This window comes from Cornus florida, unplaced genomic scaffold (genome assembly GCF_030987335.1).
Source record: "Cornus florida cultivar Cherokee Brave unplaced genomic scaffold, ASM3098733v1 CherokeeBrave_3.0.0_Hap2_Chr02, whole genome shotgun sequence".
Classification (NCBI taxonomy): Eukaryota; Viridiplantae; Streptophyta; class Magnoliopsida; order Cornales; family Cornaceae; genus Cornus; species Cornus florida.
Window position 1 is genome coordinate 66145243 of NW_026775572.1, and position 24433 is coordinate 66169675.

The 24433-nt window shown below is 31.7% G+C and overlaps 3 pseudogenes; 1 reads left to right on the top strand and 2 right to left on the bottom strand.

Annotated features, from left to right (window-relative positions):
• Positions 1-1168: 1168 nt before the first annotated feature.
• LOC132295196 (ammonium transporter 2 member 4-like) lies at positions 1169-10299 on the top strand (annotated as a pseudogene).
• On the bottom strand, positions 6841-6984 carry LOC132297660 (U2 spliceosomal RNA; annotated as a pseudogene).
• A 3656-nt stretch (positions 10300-13955) lies between the features above and the next one.
• On the bottom strand, positions 13956-19057 carry LOC132295197 (GDP-mannose 3,5-epimerase 2-like; annotated as a pseudogene).
• Between the last annotated feature and the right edge of the window lie 5376 nt (positions 19058-24433).

Sequence of the window (24433 nt, forward strand, 5' to 3'; positions counted from 1 at the left end):
TCTATTAGATTAGAACATAAACCCTAATTTTCTTGAGAGAGAAAATATATTCCTTTTTCCTTTTTCCAAAAAATCACCCCTAAAATATACATAAACCATGTATATTTATAGGCAACATAAAGGTAAAGAAAAGGAAACAACTAATCCTTCTCAATCTCTAATTCACATGTCTCAAATCTAATATGATTCCAATATCAAGTTGGGCTATGAATGAGAATCCATTGGGCCTATTATTTTATTAGCTACAATGAATTAATAATTGGTCCGATCCATGGACCCAATTCAATTAATTCATAAATTAATTTCTACTCCACTAAAAGAAATTAATTGAACTCCAATTAAATAATAAATAACCTCTAAGTCAATATTGCACTTTGACCCCTCTATGCATAATTAGTTATCGGATAAATAAAGCCATCAATCCGACTACTTAATTAATATATTTATTTTGGTACCTTTGATTATTTCTGGCTCGATCACAATAAAACATTTGTTTGACAAAAATAATAATTTAAATAAATAAATATATAATAAATCATTTTGTCTAAAAACACACGAAGGCCTTCGAATTTACTTTGTGATCAATCATAATCAATACAAAATAAATATAAGTAGTAATGATGCAAATATTGAAAATATAACCCCCTAACTATTAATTACATAACTACCCGAAGTGTCGGTCTAAGGATCCCGAAGAATCCGCCGAACAAATCAAAGTAATTATTAATTAATAAAAGAGTTTATACTTTCTCATGCTTAAGAGTCAAATGCCATAACGGTGATAGGGATCAATTGCATACGACGGCTCTCGCAAAATATCTCAACCTAACGCGGATCCAGTTCAAGTCTTAATTAATTATGAGTCCATCCATAATTACTGACTATGAACAATTTGTGATTACTATTTATATATCATGGATTGATTGCCATCACATACATATATATAAATATCTCTTGTAATCAAATGGACGCTATCAATTTTATAATGAATTGAAATATAATACATTGAATTCACCAATTGTATAAAACATAAATATTTCAGAAACGTCAGGAACATATGTCACTTAATCCAAACAGGAATTTGCTATGCCAGGGCATATAAATCCCAACACTAGCTACTTCATTCCATTCCATAATTCCCACCTTCACTTGACATCGAACACCAAAAATGGAGCTTCCGTCGAACTTCCTCCCGGACGAGGCAAGCCCCGAGTGGATGAACAAGGGAAACAACGCGTGGCAGCTCACTGCTGCCATGCTCGTTAGCCTACAGAGCGTCCCGGGGCTGGTCATCCTCTACGGAAACATGGTCAAGAAGAAATGGGCCGTCAACTCTGCACTCATGGCTTTCTACGCCTTTGCAGCCGTTCTCGTCTGTTGGGTGGGATGGGGTTATAACATGGCATTCGGAAACAGGCTCGTCGCCTTCTGGGGCAAACCGGACGTCGCGTCGGACCAAAAGTTTCTTCTGGATCGGGCATTTCAAGGGTATTTTCCGACCGCGACCATGGTGCTGTTCCAGTTTATGTTTGCAGGGCTTACGTTGATTTTGGTTGTTGGAGCACTTTTGGGGAGGATGAACTTTCGTGCATGGATGTTGTTTGTGCCCTTGTGGCTTACATTTTCGTATACGATTGGAGCTTATAGTATTTGGAATCCAGATGGGTGGTTGGCCAAGCTTGGAGTGATTGATTTTGCAGGTGGTTATGTCATTCATCTTTCCTCTGGAGTTGCTGGATTCGCTGCTGCTTATTGGGTAAGTAATTAACCATCAATATATATATATATATATATATATATATATATATATATATATATGCATGCATGGTGTTGCCACAAAGCATGAATACAGTAGTAACTGCAAAATGATAATAATGACACATCGCCCAAAACCTAAATTCTTAATAAAGAACCGCAAACTTTCAATATTTTACTTTTCCTTGTCTATTTAGTTAAATAATTTTTAGAAAATTATAAAATACAGTTTTCTGTTCTATAAACATAAAATTGTTTTTGAGGGACAAACTATAAAAATGAGTAAGCCCTTACATTCAGCTTACTGGTAACAATAAATTTTTTATACTACTGCAAACTTTCATTGATCTGATCTTATTTGGTGTTGACTACACAAAACCTAAATTCTTAAAAATAGACCACAAACGCCCTACTTGCTTTATCACTAGAAAACATCTCTCAAAAAACTAAAAAATAATACTTCCTCTGTTCCAATCTAACTCACACAATCCTTCTCAACGTACGGGTGTCGTTCTCATGCTCCGAACACATTTCCGCTCTCATGCTCCCCGTGCTCTCCCTTAAATTTTCACTATTTATGATTTAATTCTGTCACTCTCACGCTCCCGCTCTCAAATTTGTTCTCACTCCCACTTTATGTGACTTAGGTCCCAACAAAATGTCACTTTTGAGAAACTGTCAAGTCACAGTTTCCTAAAAATGATATTTTTTTGGGACAGAGGTAGTGGTTCTCAAAAATTAAAAAACAAATTTTATTTGAAAACAGATGTTTTCATAGTTGGATTTTTAAAAAACAGCTTTTGAAAAATTAAATCAAACAGAATTTTTTTACAATTTTCTAGTTTTCTATTCTCTTTAAATATAAACCAATCCAGCCCTACCCCAAACTTTTCATCTTTATTTTGTTTGGTGCTGCCATGCAAGATCATTTGCAACATTCCATATTTTCAGTAATTTGCTAAATTCCATATTCTCAGTCATAAATTTATTTATTTACTTATTTTGTAAATGCTATATGTCCATTTTCGAATCTCTATTTAATATGTTGATTCTCAAAATAAATTACTAACCAATCTCAGAAAAACATAAACAATTTATTTATGAAAATTTATATAAAATTAAATTTAAAGAACACACGCATACAGCCAAACTGATGTCCACTAGTGGTGGTAGCACATTCGTTTATGTACTCACAGAATCTTACATGTATACATATATATATTAGGAAAAGGCACGAGCGATGTACGTGTTGAATATTTTGTAGATAATACGATAGAGTTTTATAGAAAATAAAACAGTCAATTTGTAGTAGATTTTATAAAAATTATTTTATTTTCATTAAATATATTATTATTTAATTATATTTTCTTTTATTAAAGAAACTCATAATAAATAGATAAATAGGTAATATGTGTTAGAATTTTATAGAAACTCTTTTATAAACTCTTTTTATATCAATTAATAAATATTTTTTTATATTAATAATTCTTGTCTAATTAGATTTCAATAAATAAATAAATAAATAATTTGTGTTAAAGTTTTATAGAAACTCTTTTAAAACCTCTTTTTATATCAATTAATAAATAATTTTTTATATTAAAAATACTTGTCTAATTAGATTTTCTTTTATTAAAAAACTCAAAATAAATAGATAAATAGGTAATTTGTATTAGAGTTTTTATATAAAATCTTAAAATGTATCTTTGTCTAATGTATTATAATTTTATTGAAAATAAAATAGGTAATTTATGGTAGATTTTTTCTAGTCTAATTAAATTTTCTTTTATTAAAAAACTTATAATAAATAAATAAATAAGTAATTTGTATTAGAGTTTAATAGAAACTCTTTTAAAAACTCTTTTTATATCAATTAATAAATATTTTTAAATTTTAATAATTCTTTTCAAATTAGATTAGTTTTTATTTTTTTTAAAAAAAAACTCATAATAAAAAGTAGTTTGTTATAGAGTTTTAGAAAAATTATTTTATTTTTTATATCAATTTATAAAAAAATAATTTTATATTAATAATTCTTATCTAATTAGATTTTCTTTTATAAAAAAATTTATAATAAATAAATAAATAGGTAATTTGTACTAGAGTTTAATATAAACTCTTTTAAAAAATTCTTTTTATATCAATTAATAAATATTTTTATTTTAATAAATTGGTAATTTGTGTTAGAGTGTTTTTTATAGAAACTGTTTTGAACCTCTTTTTATATCAATTAATAAATAATTTTTTATATTAGTAATACTTGTCTAATTAGATTTTCTTTTATTAAAAAACTCACAATAAATAGATAAATAGGTAATTTGTGTAAGACTTTTATAGAAACTCTTTATTAGGTAGATTTTAGTATTTATATTTTTTTTATATAAATAAAAAAATACTGAAACTCTTTGCACATCCAATAATAGTATAGATAAAAACTCTTTTTAATAAATACTAAAACTCTTTAGCAGAGTTTCTGTATTTTACTTTGTACTTCTAGATTTCTAGAATTTTTAATTTCTGTACCCCTTCCTCCATGCCTCTATTTATAGGCTTCTTGGATTAATAGAATTATGACATGTGTCCTTTTATGATAATGACATAATCATAACAGGGCAGGTCGGTTATATTGTGATAATTATCTATAAAAAATAACTATTTTTTTTATATTAAACTAAAAATAAGAGTTTTATATGGAATGTGATTGATATTATTAGGTAACTTTGTAATTAACAAATATTTTTTATTTTAATAATTATTGTCTAATTAGATTTACTTTTATTAAAAAAAAAAAAATTTATAATAAATAGATAAATAGGTAATTTGTGTTAGACTTTTATAGAAACTCTTCTAAAACCTCTTTTTATATCCATTAATAAATAATTTTTAATATTAATAATACTTATCTAATTAGATTTCCTTTTATTAAAAAACTCATAATAAATAGATAAATAGGTAATTTGTGTTAGAGTTTTATAGAAACTCTTTAAATATTTCTTTATCTAGTGTGATAGAGATTTATTGAAAATATAATAGGTAATTTGTGATAGAGTTTTATAGAAATTATTTTATTTTATTTAAATATATCCTTGTCTAATTAGATTTAATTTTATTAAAAAAACGCATAATAAAAGCTAATTTGTAGTAGAGTTTTAGAAAAATTATTTTGTTTTATATATCAATTAATAAATATTTTTTTATATTAATAATTATTGTCTAATTAGATTTTTTTTTATTAAAAAATTCATAATAATAAATAGATAAATAGGTTAGTTTAAATTTTATTATTTAAATTTTAGTTTTTAAATTTTTTTTTTATATAAATAAATAAATACTTAAATACTGAAACTCTTTGCACATCTAATAATAGTATAGATAAAAACTCTTTTTTATATCAATTAATAAATATTTTTTTATATAAATAAATATATACTGAAATTCTTTGGTAGAGTTCTTGTATTTTACTCTAAAATTTTATTAGGTAATTTTTAGAGTTTTATAGAAACTATTTTTGTATCAATTAATAATGAGTAGTCATTGTTAAAATCCTCAAAGTTTTTTTTATTTTTAAAATCCTCAATGATTTTTTTTAATTTTTTATTCACTTGACTTTTGTGAAATAGCAAGAATTATCTATATTTCAGAACTAAAACAAAAGAATTACGCTATTTTCAGGGTCACAGACTGAATGATTTGGTAACCATTTAATGCATTAGGGAGGGACACCAAATGAGTCCTACATAAATGCCTCAAATGACTATTAGCTATTTGGTCTCTTATTTTGGTTGATTGTTTTTCACTACAACAATCATTTTCCGAAACTAAAGCATGAGAAATAGAAATACAGAAACACTTTGCATGATTTATTAGGTAATTTTTAATTAATAAATATTTTTTATTTTAGTAATTGTTGTCTAATTAAATTTACTTTTATTAAAAAAAACTCATAATAAATAGATAAATAGGTAATTTGTACTTAAATACTGAAACTCTTTGCACATCTAATAATAATATTATATCAATTAATAAATATTTTTTTATATAAATAAATAAATACTGAAACTCTTTGGTAGAGTTTCTGTATTTTACTATAGAATTCTGGATTTCTAGAATTCTCAATTTCTGTACCCCTTCCTCTGTCCTCCATGCCTTTATTTATAGGCTTCTTGGATTAATAGGATGATGACATGTGTCCTTTTCTGATAATTACATAATCATAACTGGGCCGGACCGGTTATATTGTGATAATTATCCATAAAAAATAACTATTCTTTTTATATTGAACTAAAAATTAGAGTTTTATATAGAATGTGATTGATTTTATTAGGTAATTTTTAGAGTTTTATAGAAACTACATTTACAAAAGCTATTTTTATATCAATTAATAAATATTTTTTTTATATAAATAAATAAATACTGAAATATTTATTTTAATAATTTTTGACTAATTAAATTTACTTTTATTAAAAAAAAAACTCATAATAAATAGATAAATAGGTAATTTGTGTTAGAGTTTTATAGAAACTCTTTTGAAATCTCTTTTTATATCAATTAACAAATAATTTTTTATATTAACAATGATTAGATTTTATTTTATTAAAAAACTCATAATAAATAGATAAATTGGTAATTTGTGTTAGAGTTTTACAGAAACTCTTTAAATATATCTTTGTCTAGTGTGTTGTAGTTTTACTGAAAATAAAATAGGTAATTTGTGATTGAATTTTATAAAAATTATTTTATTTTCTTTAAATATATCCTCGTCTAATTAAATTTAATTTTACTAAGAAACTCATTATAAAAGCTAATTTATGGTAGAGTTTTAGAAAAATTATTTTGTTTTATATATCAATTAATAAATATTTTTATATTCATAATTCTTGTCTAATTAGATTTTCTTTTATTAAAAAATTCATAATAATAAATAGATAAATAGGTTAATTTATGGACCATTTGGTTAAACACAATTGATTATAGATTGAATTTTAATTTTATTAGGTAATTTTGAGTTTTATAGAATTTATATCGTGGGATGTAATAATTAACGAGAGCTCTTTATTGTGAATTAAACTCTTTTTATATTTTTTTAATTTGAATTTTATTAGGTAATTTTGAGTTTTATAGAATTAGTACTACACTTGATCTTAGCCAAAAGACTAAGAAAGATTAGTCAAAAGGCCGACCCAAAAATATTTAGTACTACACTTGATCTTAGCCAAAAGGCCGAGAAGGTGTGATTATTATTTTTTTAACTCTATAGTTTTATAAGAGAATTAGGTATGATTATTATTTCTTTAGCTCTATAGTTTTATAAGAGGCTTTCATGTAATCCTTTTTATTTAAAACCAATGTGGGACTTTGTAATTTGAATTAAACTCTTTTTATATTTTGTTAATTTGAATTAATTTTAATTTTATTAGGTAATTTTGAGTGTTATAGAATTTATATCAATTAATAAATAAATACTGAAACACTGAAACACTTTACACGTTTAATAATAGTACAGATATAGATATATGAATGTATAGGTGGGACCTAGAGCAGACAAGGACAGGGAGATGTTCCCTTCTAACAACATCCTAATGATGTTAGCCGGTGTAGGGCTGCTGTGGATCGGGTGGACCGGGTTCAACGGCGGAGTTCCTTCTGCGGCTAGCATGGACGCGTCCCTAGCCGCGCTTAACACCCACCTGTGTGCGGCTACCAGCTTGCTCACCTGGCTTGTACTTGACACCTTCATCTATGGTAAGCCCTCCGCCATTGGAGCCGTGCAGGGCATGATCACTGGCTTGGTTTGCATCATTCCCGGCGCAGGTACAGTTCACAAATCACAATCATTTTTGGCTCAATTTGTACAAACGAGCAAGAGATCATTTTTATGTATATAAATAAATAATACATATCATGGAACATATATAATAAAAAGTATACATAAACAATCATGTTACCCTTCGTATAAATTCCTATGATTTAAAATATTGTACCAAATGTACACATAAACAATCATTTGTTTTTTATAAAAGGGTAAAGTACAGTCACACCCCTTGAGGTTTAGTAAAAGAACACTTAGAGTAAACTTACTTATTTTTTGGACAAAAACACCCCCTGAAGATTCAAAAGTGAACAAAGACACCCCTTTACATGAAAATTTGACCAAATTACCCTTTGACCATTTAAGAGACTTTTTTAACTGTACAATTTAATAAATTTGACCAATGTACCCTCATGAATAATTTATGCATAAAAAAAAGTAAAAAAAAAAAAACTTTATATTGTTCACTTTTTTTTTTAGTTATTTACTTTATAAATGCCCCAACTTCTTAAAAATGTAAACGTCTAAAATGATTTTTTGATTCAATACATATATTTCAAATAAATTATATTTTGTTATTAGTTCTTTTCTTTTCTTTTTTCTTTTTAAATTAAGATGCTTAATTATTTCATCTAAAAAAATTAAACCAATCTCTTTTCCTTAAAAATAAAAAATAGGGTACTAGTATAACTTTATGCATCTTAAATTATATATTAAATATTATGCATTTCCTAACATAAAAGAAAATAAGTACCAGTATAACTTTATGCATCTTAACTTTATGCATGCTTCTGTTTCTTTTTTTCTTTTTCTTTTTTTCCCTTTGTTTTATTATTTTTTTTCCTTTTGTTTTTTTTATTATTATTATTCCCTTTTATGTTGGGAAATGCATAATCTTTGATATATAATTTAAGATGCATAAAGTTATACTGATACCATATTTTTATTTTTAAGGAAAAGAGATTGGTTTAATTTTTTTTAGATAAAAGAATTAAGTATCTTATTTTAAAAATGAAAAAGAAAAAGAAAAGAAGTAATAACAAAATATAATTTATTTGAAATATATGTATTGGATCAAAAAATCTTAGACGTCTACATTTTTAAGAAGTTGGGACATTTATAAAGTAAATAACAAAATATAATTTTTTTTTTTTTGTTAGTTACTTTTTTTTATGCATAAATTGTTCATGAAGGTAGATTGGTCCGATTTATTAAATTGTAAAGTTAAAAAAGTCTCCTAAATGGTTAAAGGGTAATTGGTCAATTTCTCATGTAAAGGGGTATCTTTGTCCATTTTTGAACATTTAGGGGGTGTCTTTATTCAAAAAACAGATAAATTTCATCTGAGTGTCCTTTTGCCAAACCTCAGGGGGTGTGGCTGTATTTTACCCTTTATAAAAACTCCAAAGTATTACGAGGCTCGGTGGAACTGAGTAGGCCTGTGAGAGGCAATGATCTGGTACGAGCTACGTGTACTCACAACTCCCACATCGCATGAGTGTGAAGTGATATATGTAAGTTCAACATTATTTTATAACACAACTCGTTTTAAAGCCGTGATAGAGATTAACTCATCAGAATTCCGTAGTTGGTGGGCTTGACCTAGCCGGAAGTGTGCCGACAAGGACGTCGGGCTCCCAAGGTGGTGGAATTATGAGGCTCGGTGGGCGGAAGTAGGCCTATGAGAGGCAAGACTCTGGTATGAGTTATGTGTGCTCACAAGTCTCACATCGCCCAAATATATATAGCATGTAGTTCTGTATTATTACAATATATATATATATATATATATATATATATATATATATGAATGATGATGTAGCTCATTCTCTTATATATATAATATAAGAGAACGAGCTACATCATCATTCATATTACACATCTAGATTTTTTTTTCAAGGTAAATGTAAGGGAGTTTTTTTTAACACCAAAAGAATATTTGTAGATAGCACAAACTTTTTTTTAAGGAAAATGATTTTTAGGCCGATGGTTCGACAAGTTTTGATTGGTCATGTGTGGGCCCACTAACTTATATTTGCATAGATAGCCTATCAAAAATAGGAGGTCAAACAATTCACTTGGACAATTCAGAGTTTGTATATGTATGTTTGTTCAAATAAGTCATACTTAAAGTCTCCATTTTTGTTACTTTAAAAATGTGCAGGAGTGGTCCAATGCTGGGCTGCCATTCTGATGGGCATAATCTCAGGAAGTGTCCCATGGTACACAATGATGGTGCTCCACCACAAGATCAAGCTACTACGATACGTAACACCATGGCCGTCTTCCCCATCCACGCCATTGCCGGAAGCTTGGGCGGCATTCTCACCGGCTTTTTTGGCATTCTCACCGGCTTTTTTGCAGTGCCTAAGCTCAGCCGCCTCTTCTACACGGTACAAGACTGGGAAAGATTCATTGGCCTAGCATATGGCCTCCAAAGTGGCCGAACTGGTGCTGGATTTCGACAGATGAGAATTCAACTCCTGGGGATCGTTTTCATCGTCTCTCTCAACTTTTTTACCACGAGTTTGATCTGTTTGTTCATTAAGTTGATAGTCCCACTGAGATTGAACGACCAAGATCTTCAAATTGGCGATGAAGCGGTGCATAGAGAGGAAGCATATGCCCCGTGGGGTGATGGAGATAGGTTTGAGAAGTCCAGGAATAATTCAGTTTATGATGGTGATTGGGTTCCATCAGTTGTATCAAGGACAGCAAGTGAATTCCAAATGGTATGACTCGGGGTTTTGTTGAAAATAGGGTGAAATAGATGTGGGAGGGAAGTTCATGGTCTTTGGATCAAGCTTTGTAATTTTTCTTTTTTCATCTTGTTAAATTCTGGTTCTATTTGTTTTTGACTTATTGGTTTCATCAGCTGTATCAAGGACAGAAAGTGAACTCCAAATGGTATGACCGAGGGGGCCTTGCATGGGTCCTGTGGATTAGTCGGGACAAAGCGCCAGACACCCCAGTTATCAAAAACCATTGCCATTATTCAAATATTGTCACTACACTTCTATAATTTTGTCACTTTGCTTCACTTGTGAAGCTTCCCTACTCAGTACCTAAGTCAAACGTAGTGGGAACATGAAAGCAGTAAAATTTAAGTCAGACAAAGTGGGAGCCAAAGTGGAAGCGCGTATGGAGCTTGAGAACGGGACCCATTAAGAAGAATTGTGTGACTTGGCTCACTACAAGCGCAACCCTATTACAACAACATGGATCCCAAAATAGACTAATCTCCAAACACTGCTTCAAAAGTAGATGCACATCTTCAATGATCCCTATTACTGCATCTTCAATAGCCTTAAAATTTATGATCGACTGGTAGTACCCTTCAACTAAGACATTTGAATAACCCCTTTTAATCAGAAGCTTCAAAGCTCTCCTGAGCATCAAAACCTTCAGCCACAATAGCACTACTGGTTCACTTTAAATACCCAGAAGCAACTTTGACTGGTATACCAGAATGATCTCACGCTCCACTCTCTGTATGCACAACACTAACAGAAACATTGAAACGAAGTTTAAACTCAGAAGTCCTGGGTGTTCTACTCTCACATAACGCAATAATACCTAAGTTTGAATGATATATGGTTTGCGGGTGATTGCACATGTCTGAAATTTACCTTGTAATCTCGTGTACCAAAGATGCAGAGCAGAAAAGGACAAAGGATTAGCCCTTACAGCTCCTATAGTCATTGCACACAACCCCTCGTCTCATCACTTCAATTAATTCACGATAACCCTAAAGACCCTTGCTCAAAATTAAGTGTGGATCCGAATATCTCTCATTAAAACCCCAATAATTAATGCACTTCCATAGGTTCCAACAAATGAAAGAAGCAGAGCTCAAGCACTTTATTGGACAAAACTGGCCTTCCAGATTCTAGATAAAGCTAATCGTCTCCTGTGTCACAACATCGAACATGTTCTCTAAACTCGATCCTCAAAGGACAAAGCTTCCACACATTCTGAGAAACTGGACACTGACATAAAAGATGATCAATGGACTCCTCTTTCAACCCACAAACTCTGCACATAACTCGATTCTACAATATTGCCTTTGAGCTTCAATGATGAAGATTGAAAGCCTATAACGGAAACACTGCCAGGGAAAAACTGCACCATCCTATATATTTTGATTCTCCGTATGTCTGTCCATGTGTTCCTTGCCATTCGAATTTTATTAACCAAGGGGAGAAAATTGGTCTCGATTAAAAGTAATAACCAACCAAGGAACACATTAGAAAACAAATTCAATTTGCACTACTTTCATACTGCAGTTCACATCTCTCCAAACATGGTAGGAATGTTTATTGAATATAACTCACTATTATCCCTAAAAGCTTTGTATCGAAAAGTAATGAACATATATCATCTTCCAACTTAACAAAATCAGTCAACCTTGAACAAATCCCACAAGGATCTCAAATCAAATTTCAGATGAAACTCAACCATGAAAGGACACAATTTTTCTTTGTTTTCTACACTATGCTAGGCTCATTTAGAGATAGCAACTAAGATTTTTGGGAAAAGTATATATATATATATCAACTTGCTTTTCTTATATGCAGGTAACAATTCAATTAAAGGCGAGCAAAGAGCACTTGCCATGAGATGACATGACCTTTAAAAAGATGTAAAAAAAACTATCTCAAGGTGAATCAATCTATCAATGCATTAGACCACAAATAGATTTCATAAGGTACTATACTATCCAAGAGCAGATTTGTTCCAAAATATATATAGTAGACATATCACTAATAGAAATATATAATAAAAGAAACACCTTTACTAACTGCAACTAGAAGATCTGACTGGCTTCCAACCAATTCATTCCTTGCCATCAGCAGCACGAAGGGATCCGAGTTGGACAGGGGCTTGGGTTCCCACAACCTTGGAAGAGCCATAAACTGACAAATCCACACCCTGAGTTTTCTCCTTTTCAATCTGGTCTTTGATCCAGAAGTAAGTAATTCTCAACCATCCTACAAAAGTAGGAAGTAGTAAATTTAATTGTGGCAGGGCTACGAACTCTGGTGATTTGCATAACTTCAACAAACAAATTTGACTTGGAATAATAACTAAAATTACATCCAAACATATATTTTCAAGCTTCCAAACAGGGAACTATGAACTCTTTATTGATACCTTCAGTTTCATAGTTGGAGCCCAACCAAGTTTCTCTTTGATCAGTGTGTTGTCTGAGTTACGACCACGGACATCTCATTCATGCTAACATCTCATCGCTTCCAATGTTCACTGGCTCCCTGAAGTCTGACTTTGTCAATCTAGGTTTAATCCAAAATGGTAATGCAATTAAGGAAAGGAAATGAGGTATACAACCATGTGCGTGCTATCATGCGCACATCATATGAAAAATTGCTCATACACATTGACTTTTGCCTGCGCCCACAAACAGCTTTATTTCAATGAAAGAAAGGTGAGATTGACATTCATGGAATGGGCTTTGACACCTATCTTCCATCTACAGAAACATAATAACCACGAACATATTTTTCTTAAAAAAGGAAATGTATCGGAGGCTTCCCTAAAAGTTCAATATTATTGTTGCTTAAAGTGAGAAAATTGATACAGCCCCTAAAGGTGGAATGTTAAAATGTGCTTCAAATATTCTTAAATAAATTGCATGATTGGAGATAGTTTCGAACATAACTGAAACTTCATCATATATATTTCAATTCATTTTCTGTTCTCTGTCTTCTTAATGTTAAGGAAAAGGAAATGAGAGAACATTTTAGACTACAACCTTAGTGTTCTAAGAAAATCGTGCAACACGGTCTGTAGCTTGCAATCTCAGATGTAACTTGCTAGGATACTAACACTTTTTCGTAAATCTGGAGAAGATAGATCTATGAAAATGCACTTCTAACCAAGTACCTTGAGATAATTTTAAAAATTACAAAATAAGTTGCCTTGAGCTACCACGAGACTTTTGCTCAAGTGGTATCTCCTCGTTCTCCCACGTGAGAGATTGAAGGTTCAACTATCCACTGGTTGTGTTGAGTTGTCGAGGAAAGAAAACAGAAAATGTTGCCTTGACCTACATGAAAAGTGGAAATTGAAGCGCTTACCTCAGCACACCTTCAACACACTCATCAATGAAAGTGAAAGATCAAGTTTGAAGTCCATCTCCCCACATCTCAAACTTATCCATAGATGTATTAGCTTTTCTTCAAAAAGCATCAGGTGCCTTTTCTCTCCCACCTATACCACATAGAGCAAAGTAACAAAAAATAGAATCTACAAAAATAAAATAAAGACAAGCATATGCATAACACCATAAGTGGTCACTGAAAGCTTACCTTTCCATGTCCCGAAGGGACCATAAATGTTATGGAACCTCCCAATCCGACATTCTATTCCAAAATCTTTGTTGTAATGCTTGCATAACTTTTCTGTTGCCAGTTTCTCCAAGCCATATGTATCTTGAGGCTAAACATAAAATGAAATTTATCTAATATTAATAATATATTACAAAACAAAATACAATTAGATTATATTGTCATTGACTCAAAAGAGTATCAAACCTCCGCAGGCCATGCATCAGATTCCTTCAAGCTCACATTAGTTTCCAGTTGCTTAAATTCAGAGTAGATGCAAGCACTAGAGGCATAGAACAACCTGCCTGTAGCCAGCTGCGAGTTACTAAGGCTCCGTTTGTTTAGAGGAATTTTTTTTTTTTTTTTTGGTTTTTACGAAGAAAGGAGATATTAAAACCTAACAAAAAAACTTATCCATCCACCCGATGGACTTGACCTCAACCTCGACCTAGACCGTTGCCAAACACCAGAAAATAAAAATAAAAAATATATATTCTAGCTGAAAAAAATATATATTTTTCGATGAATTCGGAGCCTAACTACTTTAGTAAAAATATATTGTACTTATTGTAAATGCAACAATAATAAGATCATGAAATAAAGCAATTAATGCAGATAAAATTCAGACTTGAGAACTCAAATTTTAACAAAAATGTAAATTCCAAGAACAACAAAGTACCAATATAGATTAAGTCTAAGCCGACAGACCTCTTGACCCTGTTGATCCTAGCAGCCTCAAGCATGTTGAAACTAATCATTGTGTTGTTATACATGATAACAGAGTGGTTGGTCTGAATGAAGCCCATCCCACCCATATCCGCGGCAAACTAACGTAACGCTTAGAAAAGTAATGGACATATATCATCTTCCAACTTAACAAAATCAGCCAACCTTAAACAAATCCCACGAGGATCTCAGTCAAATTTCAGATGAAACTCAACCAGGAAAGGACACAATTTTCCTTTGTTTTCTACACTATGATAGCCCCATTTAGAGATAACAACTACGATTTTTGGGAAACAATTCATTAGCAACTTGCTTTTCTTATGTGCAGGTAACAATTCAATTAAAACCATGTAAATAAACTATCGAGTCAAGGTGCAACAATCTATCAATGCATTAAACCACATATAGATTTCATAAGGTACTACACTATCCAAGAGCAGATTTGTTCCGAAATATAGTATACATATCACTAATAGAAATATATAATAATAGAAAAACCTTCTTTGACTGCAACTAGAAGAGCTGACTGGCTTCCAACCAATTCATTCCTTGCCATCAGCAGCACGAAGGGATCCGAGTTGGACAGGGGCTTGGGTTCCCACCACCTTAGAAGAGCCATAAACTGACAAATCCATGCCCTCAGCTTTCTCCTTTTCAATCTGGTCTTTGATCCAGAAGTAAGTAATTCTCAGCCCATCCTACAAAAGTAGGAAGTAGTGAATTTAAATTTTCCGTAACTATGAACTCTGGAGATTTGCATAACTTCTTCAACAAACAAATTTGACTCAGAATAGTAACTGAAATTACATCCAAATATAGATTTCAAGCTTTATCGGTACCTTCAGTTTCATAGTTGGAGCCCAACCAAGTTTCTCTTTGATCAGTGTGTTGTCTGAGTTACGACCACAGACACCTTCTGGGCCAGGAATGTGGTTGATAGGGAGGTTCTTCTTCTCAAAGCTAAGAACAATCTCAGCCATCTCATTCATGCTAACCATCTCATTGCTTCCAATGTTCACTGGCTCCAGGAAGTCTGATTTTGTCAATCTAGGTTGAATCGAAAATGGTAACGCAATTAAGGAAAGGAAATGAGGAATGTAACCATGTGCATGCCTATAACGTGCACAGCATAATAAAAATTGCTCATACACATTGGTGTGCACACACTCCTACAAACAGATTTACAACAATGAAAGAAATGAGAGATTGACAATTATGGATTAGGCTTGTTCACCTATCTTCCATCTTCAGCCACATAATAACCAAGGCTTCCCTAGAAGTTCAATATTGTTGCTGCTTAAAGTGAAATTAAATTGATACAGTACCTAAAACTGGAACGTTAAAAATGTACTCCAAATACTCCTAAATTGTTGCATGATTGGAGATAGTTTTGATCATAACAGGAATATCTAAAAGTAATTCTAAATGCAAGATTCATCTTATTTCCTTCAAGGAGTAGATTAATGAAATACAAAAGTATTAAAAGAAGAAGCTGATATTGATACCATGTCCCTTTCCTGAAATCTTCACCTAAAGAAACTTTACCAAATTATATTTCAATTCAATTTCTATTTTATGTTTCCATTTAATGTTAAGGAAAAGGAAACAAGAGAACATTTTAGATAATAAACTTAGTGATTTAAGAAAACTGTGCACTATGGTCTGTAGCTTGCAATCCATAATCTAAATTGCTAGGGTATTAACATTTATTTTTGGTAAATCTGGAGAAGATATATCCATGAACTTGAACTTCTAACCAAGTACCTAGAGAAAATTTCAAAAATTACAAAATAGGTTGCCTTGAGCTACCACAAGCCTTTAGCTCAAGTCGTATCTCCTCATCCTCCCATGTGGGAAAGATTGAAGGTTCAACTCGCACTGGTTGTGTTGAGTTGTGTGTGTGTGCGCGCGCTCTTACTTACCAAAGAAAGAAAATGGAAAATGTTGCCTTCACCTACAAGAAAATTGGAAATTGAAGTGCTTATCTCAGCACACCTTCAACACACTCATCAATGAAAGTGAAAGATAGAGTTTGAAGTCCATCTCCCCACGTCTCAAACTTATCCGTAGATGTAATGGCTTTTCTGCAAAAAGCAGCAGGTGCCTTTTCTCTCCCACCTATACCACATAGAGCAAAGTAACAAAGAATAGAATCTACAAAAAGAAAATAAAGATGAGCATATGCATAACACCATAAGTGATCACTGAAAGCTTACCTTTCCATGTCCCGAAAGGACCATAAATTTTATGGAATCTCCCAATCCGACATTCTGTTCCAAAATCTTTGGTGTAAGGCTTGCATAACTCTTCTGTTGCCAGTTTCTCCAAGCCATATGCATCTTGAGGCTAAACATAAAATGAAATTTATCTAATATTAATAATATATTACAAAACAAAATACAATTAGATTATATTGTTATTGACTCAGAAAAGTATCAAACCTCCGCAGGCCATGCATCAGATTCCTTCAAGCTCACATTAGTTTCCAGTTGCTTAAATTCAGGGTAGATGCAAGCACTGAGGCAATGAAGAACCTGCATGTAGCCATCTGCAAGTTACTAAGGCTCCATTTGTTTAGATGTAAAATATTTTTTCAAAAATACTTTTTAAATTTTTGGTGTTTGGTTGTCGTAAAATATTACGAAGAAAAAAGATATCAAAACCTAACAAGAAAAACTTGTCCATTGCCTCGACCTAGAACTTTGCCAAACACCGAAAAATAAAAATAAAAACTATATATTTTAGCTGAAAAAGGAATATATTTTCAGAGGAAGATATTTTATGTGAAAGCAAACCAAGCCTAAATACTTGGTAAAATCATATTGTACTTATTGTAAATGCAACAATAAGAGCATGAACTAAAGCAATTAATGCAGATAAAATTCAGACTTGAGAACTCAAATTTCAATAAAAATGTACATTCCAAGAACTACAAAGTACCAATATAGATTAAGTCTAAGCCCACAGACCTCTTGACCCCATTGATCCTAGCAGCCTCAAGCATGTTGAAACTAATCATTGTGTTGTTATACATAATAACAGAGTGGTTGGACTGAATGGAGCCCATCCCACCCATATCCGCGGCAAGATTGAAGACATGGTCGAATCCTTCAGTGACCTTGAGGCAATTATCCATCACCCTGAGATCCACCGGATGAAATTCATGACAGAACATGTCTTCTGTCATGTGCTCATTCTTCTTCCAGTCAGAAGCTATAATGTAGTGGCCTCACTCTTCAAACGGCTAGCAATGAGCGAGGCTATAAAGCCTCCTGCCCCATTAATAGAAATTCGGAGCTTCATAGATGGCCAGTAAGGTTCTCTTTCGAGGTTCTCGTAGGTGTATGCACCATTATTGGTCTCATTGGTACTTCCCATTCTACAGGAACAAGAGAAGATATTGCAATTACAGACCCATTACAATAATTGATCCATTGATTGAGCACTAACATCAAAAAGGAACATTAAACAAGAAAATTTGAATTATGTTTATATGTAAAATATATATATATATATTTTTTGGTGTTTGGTTATAGTACGAAGAAAAAAAATTTAAAACCTAACAAAAATAACTTATCTATCATTTTTCGACCAGCCTTTTGGAACTCAACCTTGACCTAAACTTTTGCCAATCACCTAAAAATAAAAAAATAAATATATTTTACCTAGAAAAGGAAAATCTTTTCGAAGAAAATATTTACATATCAAGAATAATAATTTATCCACAGGACCACAAGCATCAAATCCAGCAGAGCCAAAAAAAAAAAAAAAAAAAAAAAAAAAAAAAAAACCACCTCAATTACGTTGACATATTCCAAACTTTACATAGAAAGTATATTGTATATTTTAGTTTGAACAAAATTGACACATTCCAAACATTTACATAGAAAGTACAGTGTATATTTTAGTTTGAACAAATTATAAGAGCAAATCATTTAAATACAAGGTAAGAAAAAAGAGGCAATGATGAGTCATTATCACCATAACAATCATATCAAAGAAAATAGTTATAAAAATTGTAACAAGCAGAAGAAAAGAGGACTTACAATGTGACCCCATATAGGAATTAAAAGAACAAAAGAAAGCAAATTTTCATTTAACCCAAAATTGGACTTCCATTGAACCCAAAAGACAAATTTTCATAAAACCAAACCCAACCATGTTTCCGAATCACATGAACATAGCATTGAGATGACAAAGTATTTGAAAAATAAAAATAAAAAAACCCAGAAAAATCCAGTTAAGATGTTTACCTCTAAAACCTTGAATTAACACTTCGAAGCTTGAAAAAGAGGAGGAGACACACTGTACAGGAAGCAATATTGCTCACAGAGACTTGAACGGTTCTCGGTAATTATCATAATGAACTGATGGCCACTCACTCGTTTCTCCATCAAAAAGGTCAATTTAGTTTTGGAAAATGACAGTGGTAAAGAGAAAAACGCTGGTATGAGAGTTGGAACCCATCTTTAATTCGGGCTCCAATGTTGCACTCCAATAACTTTTTGACCAATGGGTATAAAAGAATGATAAATTCGAATTTTATTTAGTGCCAGCATTATTTTTAAATTTCAATAAAATTATTTTGAGCCTTGAAATAATTTCTTTTAACAGTAAATTTCACTTGCCTCTCTTATATCAATATTTTATATAAATTTTTTGTGGACCTTGGATAATTATTTTTACAATTAGGGTTGTGCTTGGGTTGAAAAATCTCAATCCGAATTAAATTAGAATTAGGCTTGGGTTGAAATCCTAGCAACCCGAGCCAACTCGAACCCGAATTATAATATTATTTTCATATATATTTTTACTTTAAAATACATTATATATAATATTTAAACTATGATTACCTTTTTTCTTTTCAACTTCTTTATTAAATCTTAACTTGTTGTATATTAATATTTAGGAGACTTAATTTTCTAAGAATTTGTTTGTAATTATTAAAAATTTACAAAAAGTCTTTGAACTTTTTTTTGTTTAAGAGTAATTTAATCTAAAACTAATTAAGATCATATTAAATTTTCGATGTGAAGATTAGCCATATGAGTCACCTAAATTAATTCGAAATTTTAACACGAAATCTAAGCCCGAATTTAAAAGTAGAAGAATTGATTGGGTTTGGATTGAGTAGCAAGGGTTGAGAATTAGTTTAGGGTTGGGATTGGGTTTAGCATTTCATATGGTGGGTTGGGCTCAAGTTATACCTCAAATCCGCCCAACTCGCCTGAGTTGCAGCCCTACATAAATCCCTTTATGTTTCATAATTTCACTTATTTCCTCAGTGTTGTCCAACTTGATAATAGTAATATATTATTTTACCGTTTTGTCCTTATATATTGTCATTTAAGGCGCGCATTAAAAGGACAAAATTGACCTTTATCAATTTTCTCATGTTGACATCAACAGAATCTATCATATGCTAACGACATGGGGGAATCAGTTACATAAATTATAACCTTACGGGAAGTAAGTGGAATTATAAACGTAGAGAGGGTTTATGTGGGATATCGATGAACCTCCGGGAAATTTTATATAGTTTTCACATAAAGAATGTATTATATATTAGGCAAAAGAGTAAAAAACAATCCCAAAGTCTCACCAAGTGATCACAATAGCCCCATGTAGTATAAAAGTGAGCAAGTCAATCCCTATAGTTTCAAAAGTGAATAATTTGTCTCCTTGCATTTTATCTCTAACTACTTTTTTTTTATATTTTTCCATATTGTAATGCACATGATTGATAATTTTTTATTAATCCCGAAAGCACCTTCCAATATGACTGGTATACCCCATCTTCCTAGAAAAATGTTTTTGCATTCCTTTGTTCCAATCAAAATTATTTTTGATCTCTCTTTTCCATTTACATCTGCTCTCTATGCTTTACCTCCAAGTTCAGTTCATTAAAACATTTATATGTGTGTGTATTTGATATATAGAAAGTTATAATATATATAAATTATTGTTGGACCATATATATATATATATGTTCATGTGAATTTCTTCCACTTTTGTCTTCTCTAGCTACTAGAAGAGTTTTGGGAACTAGACTATATTAAATGGTTTGTAATGTAATACAATATGTACAATATAGCCGAGGATATAACACAATCATGAAAGATATGTAGTCAAAACCCCTCTTACATATGATTTGAAATGTGGGATTGTAAATTCTTTTTTGGCCTTAAAGCCTTCCTTATTCCTCACCTTAAAATAGCCTTCAAGGATTTTATTTGCTTAAAACTTCAATAAGTTGCTAGTTAGTTTTGTACTCTGAATGATTTTTCATCTTTTTCCAAGCCATGAAAATCATGGTCCGGTGGAGCTTCAGACTATCAGCGGCAGTTTGGTCGCTAGCCCAGGTCGTCGTGGTTGCTCTGTTGTGAAGGCTTCACCGTTCTGGGCTTGGTTGGCACATTCACTTCTTCCTAATTCTCGGTGGCCGGTGAATTTGGAGTCTCCTCGAATCCTCCGTCTTATAGTTGACGGTCAAAATGAGCATCAAAAGTCAAACGTAATGATGGTTTTGTGGCTTCAACATGGTGCGCATGTTAAATTTGTGGCTTCACCTTTGGGGTGGTTTATCTTGTATCCATTACACCACGTAGGAAATGCACAACCGATAGTTTTTCTGATGCCTATGGAATTTATGGTTGTGGGCTTTGTTTGTCCTCAGTCCCACTTTGATGTCACTGTTGTGGGCAGCCCATTAGTCTTGTCATCTAACGTCCTGTTTGTTAGGCTCCCTTTGTGGGTAGCTATAGTTTGTAATTTTAGTTTGGGTTTCCGTGATGATCCTCACGGCTGTTGGAGTGTGCAGAACTCAATGGGCCTATTTGGCAGTGGCTTAGCCCAATCATTGGTGGGTATGTTCAATGGACCCGATGTCCAGTTCAGTGGTGTTTTAAAACCTTATTTGTAGCTTGCACATAAGTATTGCCAGTTGATTTTGGGTATTTTCTTCAGTTGGGGTCGTCGCATCTTTATGACCATTTCTTGTGGTGAATTTGTGTGTTGTCTATCCTCTGCCTTTGGGTGTTGGGATGTTTTGTTGGTTTGTGCTATGTAGATGCCGTATGGCTTTTTTCTTATTGCCAGGGGAAAAAAAAAACTCTTGAGTCAATAAATATAAGCATTCACCAAAAATGGATATAAGCATTTAAACTATAAAATCATACATTCATTAATAAAATATATCATAATACATTCAGTGATGGGACTTCATGTTAGTTTACATTGGGTTGGACTGAGTGCAGGGGTGTCTGTACTGGTTTAAATGCCTATGTGTGTTTGGTAGGGTTGATTTGGAGGGATAGGGAGAGAAAAGAAAAGAGAGGATAGTGTGAGAATGTGTTTGGGTGGATTAAGTGGAGAGAAAAAAGAGGATAGGGAGAGAAAGGATAGTGGAATAAGTTATAATTATTAATACCAAAAATGCCCTCTACAAATCAACATACAGAAAAGTAATTCCATTTATTTCCTAATATGCTTAGTGGAATGCAAGGATGTATGACAATGCTAAAAGTTATTAAAAATTTTAGGATGGGAAGGAATTGAGTCGGATAGGTATAACAGATACAACAAAAATAAAATTTTCATATGCTCATAACAAAGATTAAATATTGTTGTTACCTTCAACCATGTTGAATGTTTCATCTTAGCCTTGTGATACTTTTTCTTTTTTATTTTTATTTTTTGTTTTTGTTTTTACCCATGGCATTGAATTATCAAAAAGAAACAATATTTTGAAAATGGATAATGTAAGAAGTGGTTATGAAAAGGTATGACTGTAATTTGGTCACTATCCTTTCTTTTCTTTTCTCTCCTCTATCTTATCCAAATAAGAATAATTATCCTTTCTTTTTTTTTTTTTCCCCCATATCTATCCAAACACGAATAGAAATTATTACTATCATTTATTTTCTTTTCTCTCTTAACTAATACTATCATTTCTTTTATTTTCTCCTCTGTTTATCCAAACACACCCTAAGGGCTTCATAGAGTTGTTTTTAATTGTTTGGTGGGGCGGGGGCGGCGATGATCAGAATAATCATGGACAGCAAGGATGTTAAGAACCCTCTCGGCTTCTTTGAGTTTGTTGGCAAAGGCGGCAAGAATTGTAAAATCTTTGGACCGAGAGAAATTCTGCTTAGCATCAAGAATTTCTTCAACTTCAGCAACAACTTCAAAGAGCTGAGTTTGAAGGGATGTGAAGCCTGCAGCAGGTGGAGTAGTAATTAACATTAGGGTTTGTGTGGTCTGTGAAGATAGAAAGGATGGATTGGGCGAAACTTCCAAGAGTCTCGATGATGCCAGTTGAAGGAGAAGGGTGAGAAGCGGTTGTGGCAATTGACGACGGACTGTTGATCGATGAGATTGTGGGAATAAAATTTAGGGTTTTGAAGTGAGGGTTTTGGAGGGATTAGAAGACAGAAGGCCTTCTTATATAGGAGTACGTACGGAGTCCTTGTTCTGGTTGGACAAGGAAGGATTCAGGAATACTAGTTTAAGCGGGATTCTTACCCAACATTTCAACCTAAAAAAACAATATATATATATATATATATATATATATATATATATATATATATTGTTTTTTTAGGTTGAAATGTTGGGTAAGAATCCCGCTTAAACTAGTATTATATATATATATATATATATATATATATATATATATAATATTAAGTATATATAATATTAAGGCTCCGTTTGTTTGAGAGTAAAATAATTTATATGTAACACTTTTTCATGTAGAATGTTTTCTTTATTTTTATTTTTCAATTTGGCAAAGGTTTTGAAAATATTTTTCAGAAAATGTTTTTGGTGTCGGGCTTCTAAATGTATTTTTGAATTAAAATTAAAATTCTTATTTGACTCATTGATTATTCAGTTTTTCTCTTACTATCAATTGGTCTAATTGTTTTTATACCAACAATAATAATTATTTAACAAGAAATATAAAAAAATAATCAATTGATTTTTGAAAAAATGATAAAGAAACCGAAACAAGTCTCTCTATCATCGAATGTAACAAGTAAGGTTTTTTTTTTTTTTTTTTTTTTTTTTTTTTCCTTCACTTTATGTATCACGTTTTAAGATTTTAGAAAGTAATACTATAGGTTAATCACTAAGCCAATAATGATGACCAATAATAATAATAATAATAAAAGAAAATTGAAGAAATTAAAAATAGGAAATTATATGATTGTTGTTTAAGAAGAAATTGGCCTCGTGCCTCTCGCCCCACAATAGGTATTGGGCTTATTGGTTCTTCTCTTAACAATTATTTTATTTCTAGTCATTATAGCACATGTAAAATGACTTATCTCTTTCTCTTTCTTATAACTCTTAAAGGGCTCATTTCTTTCTCTCTAGACTCTTTTTGGGCCACTATGTAACTCTTTTAAGTACTTGATTGATGTTTTCGATGCTATATGTTTTTGTTGAGGAGATCGAGAGTAAAATTAATAGGCTCAAAAAATCAATTTGGGAGAATTAATTTGTAACGACCCAACTAGATACCAAAAGAATAATAATAAAATAGATAAAATTTTGGCATGACCTGTGCAGAAAAAGTCCCTCTACAACCTGTTGAAATACCAAAAAAAAAAATACAATGGCCTCACTGGGCCCTAAAAATAACCCGTTCTGTCCCAACGCACAATACAAGTATTACATCACATTCCCAAAATAATTACATACATATCAAAAATTTCCTTCCTCTATCTCTTCCAAACAAGGAACAGTCATGTTACAACAAGTTACAGACCATAAATATAGCTAAAGTTTTAAAGTCCAT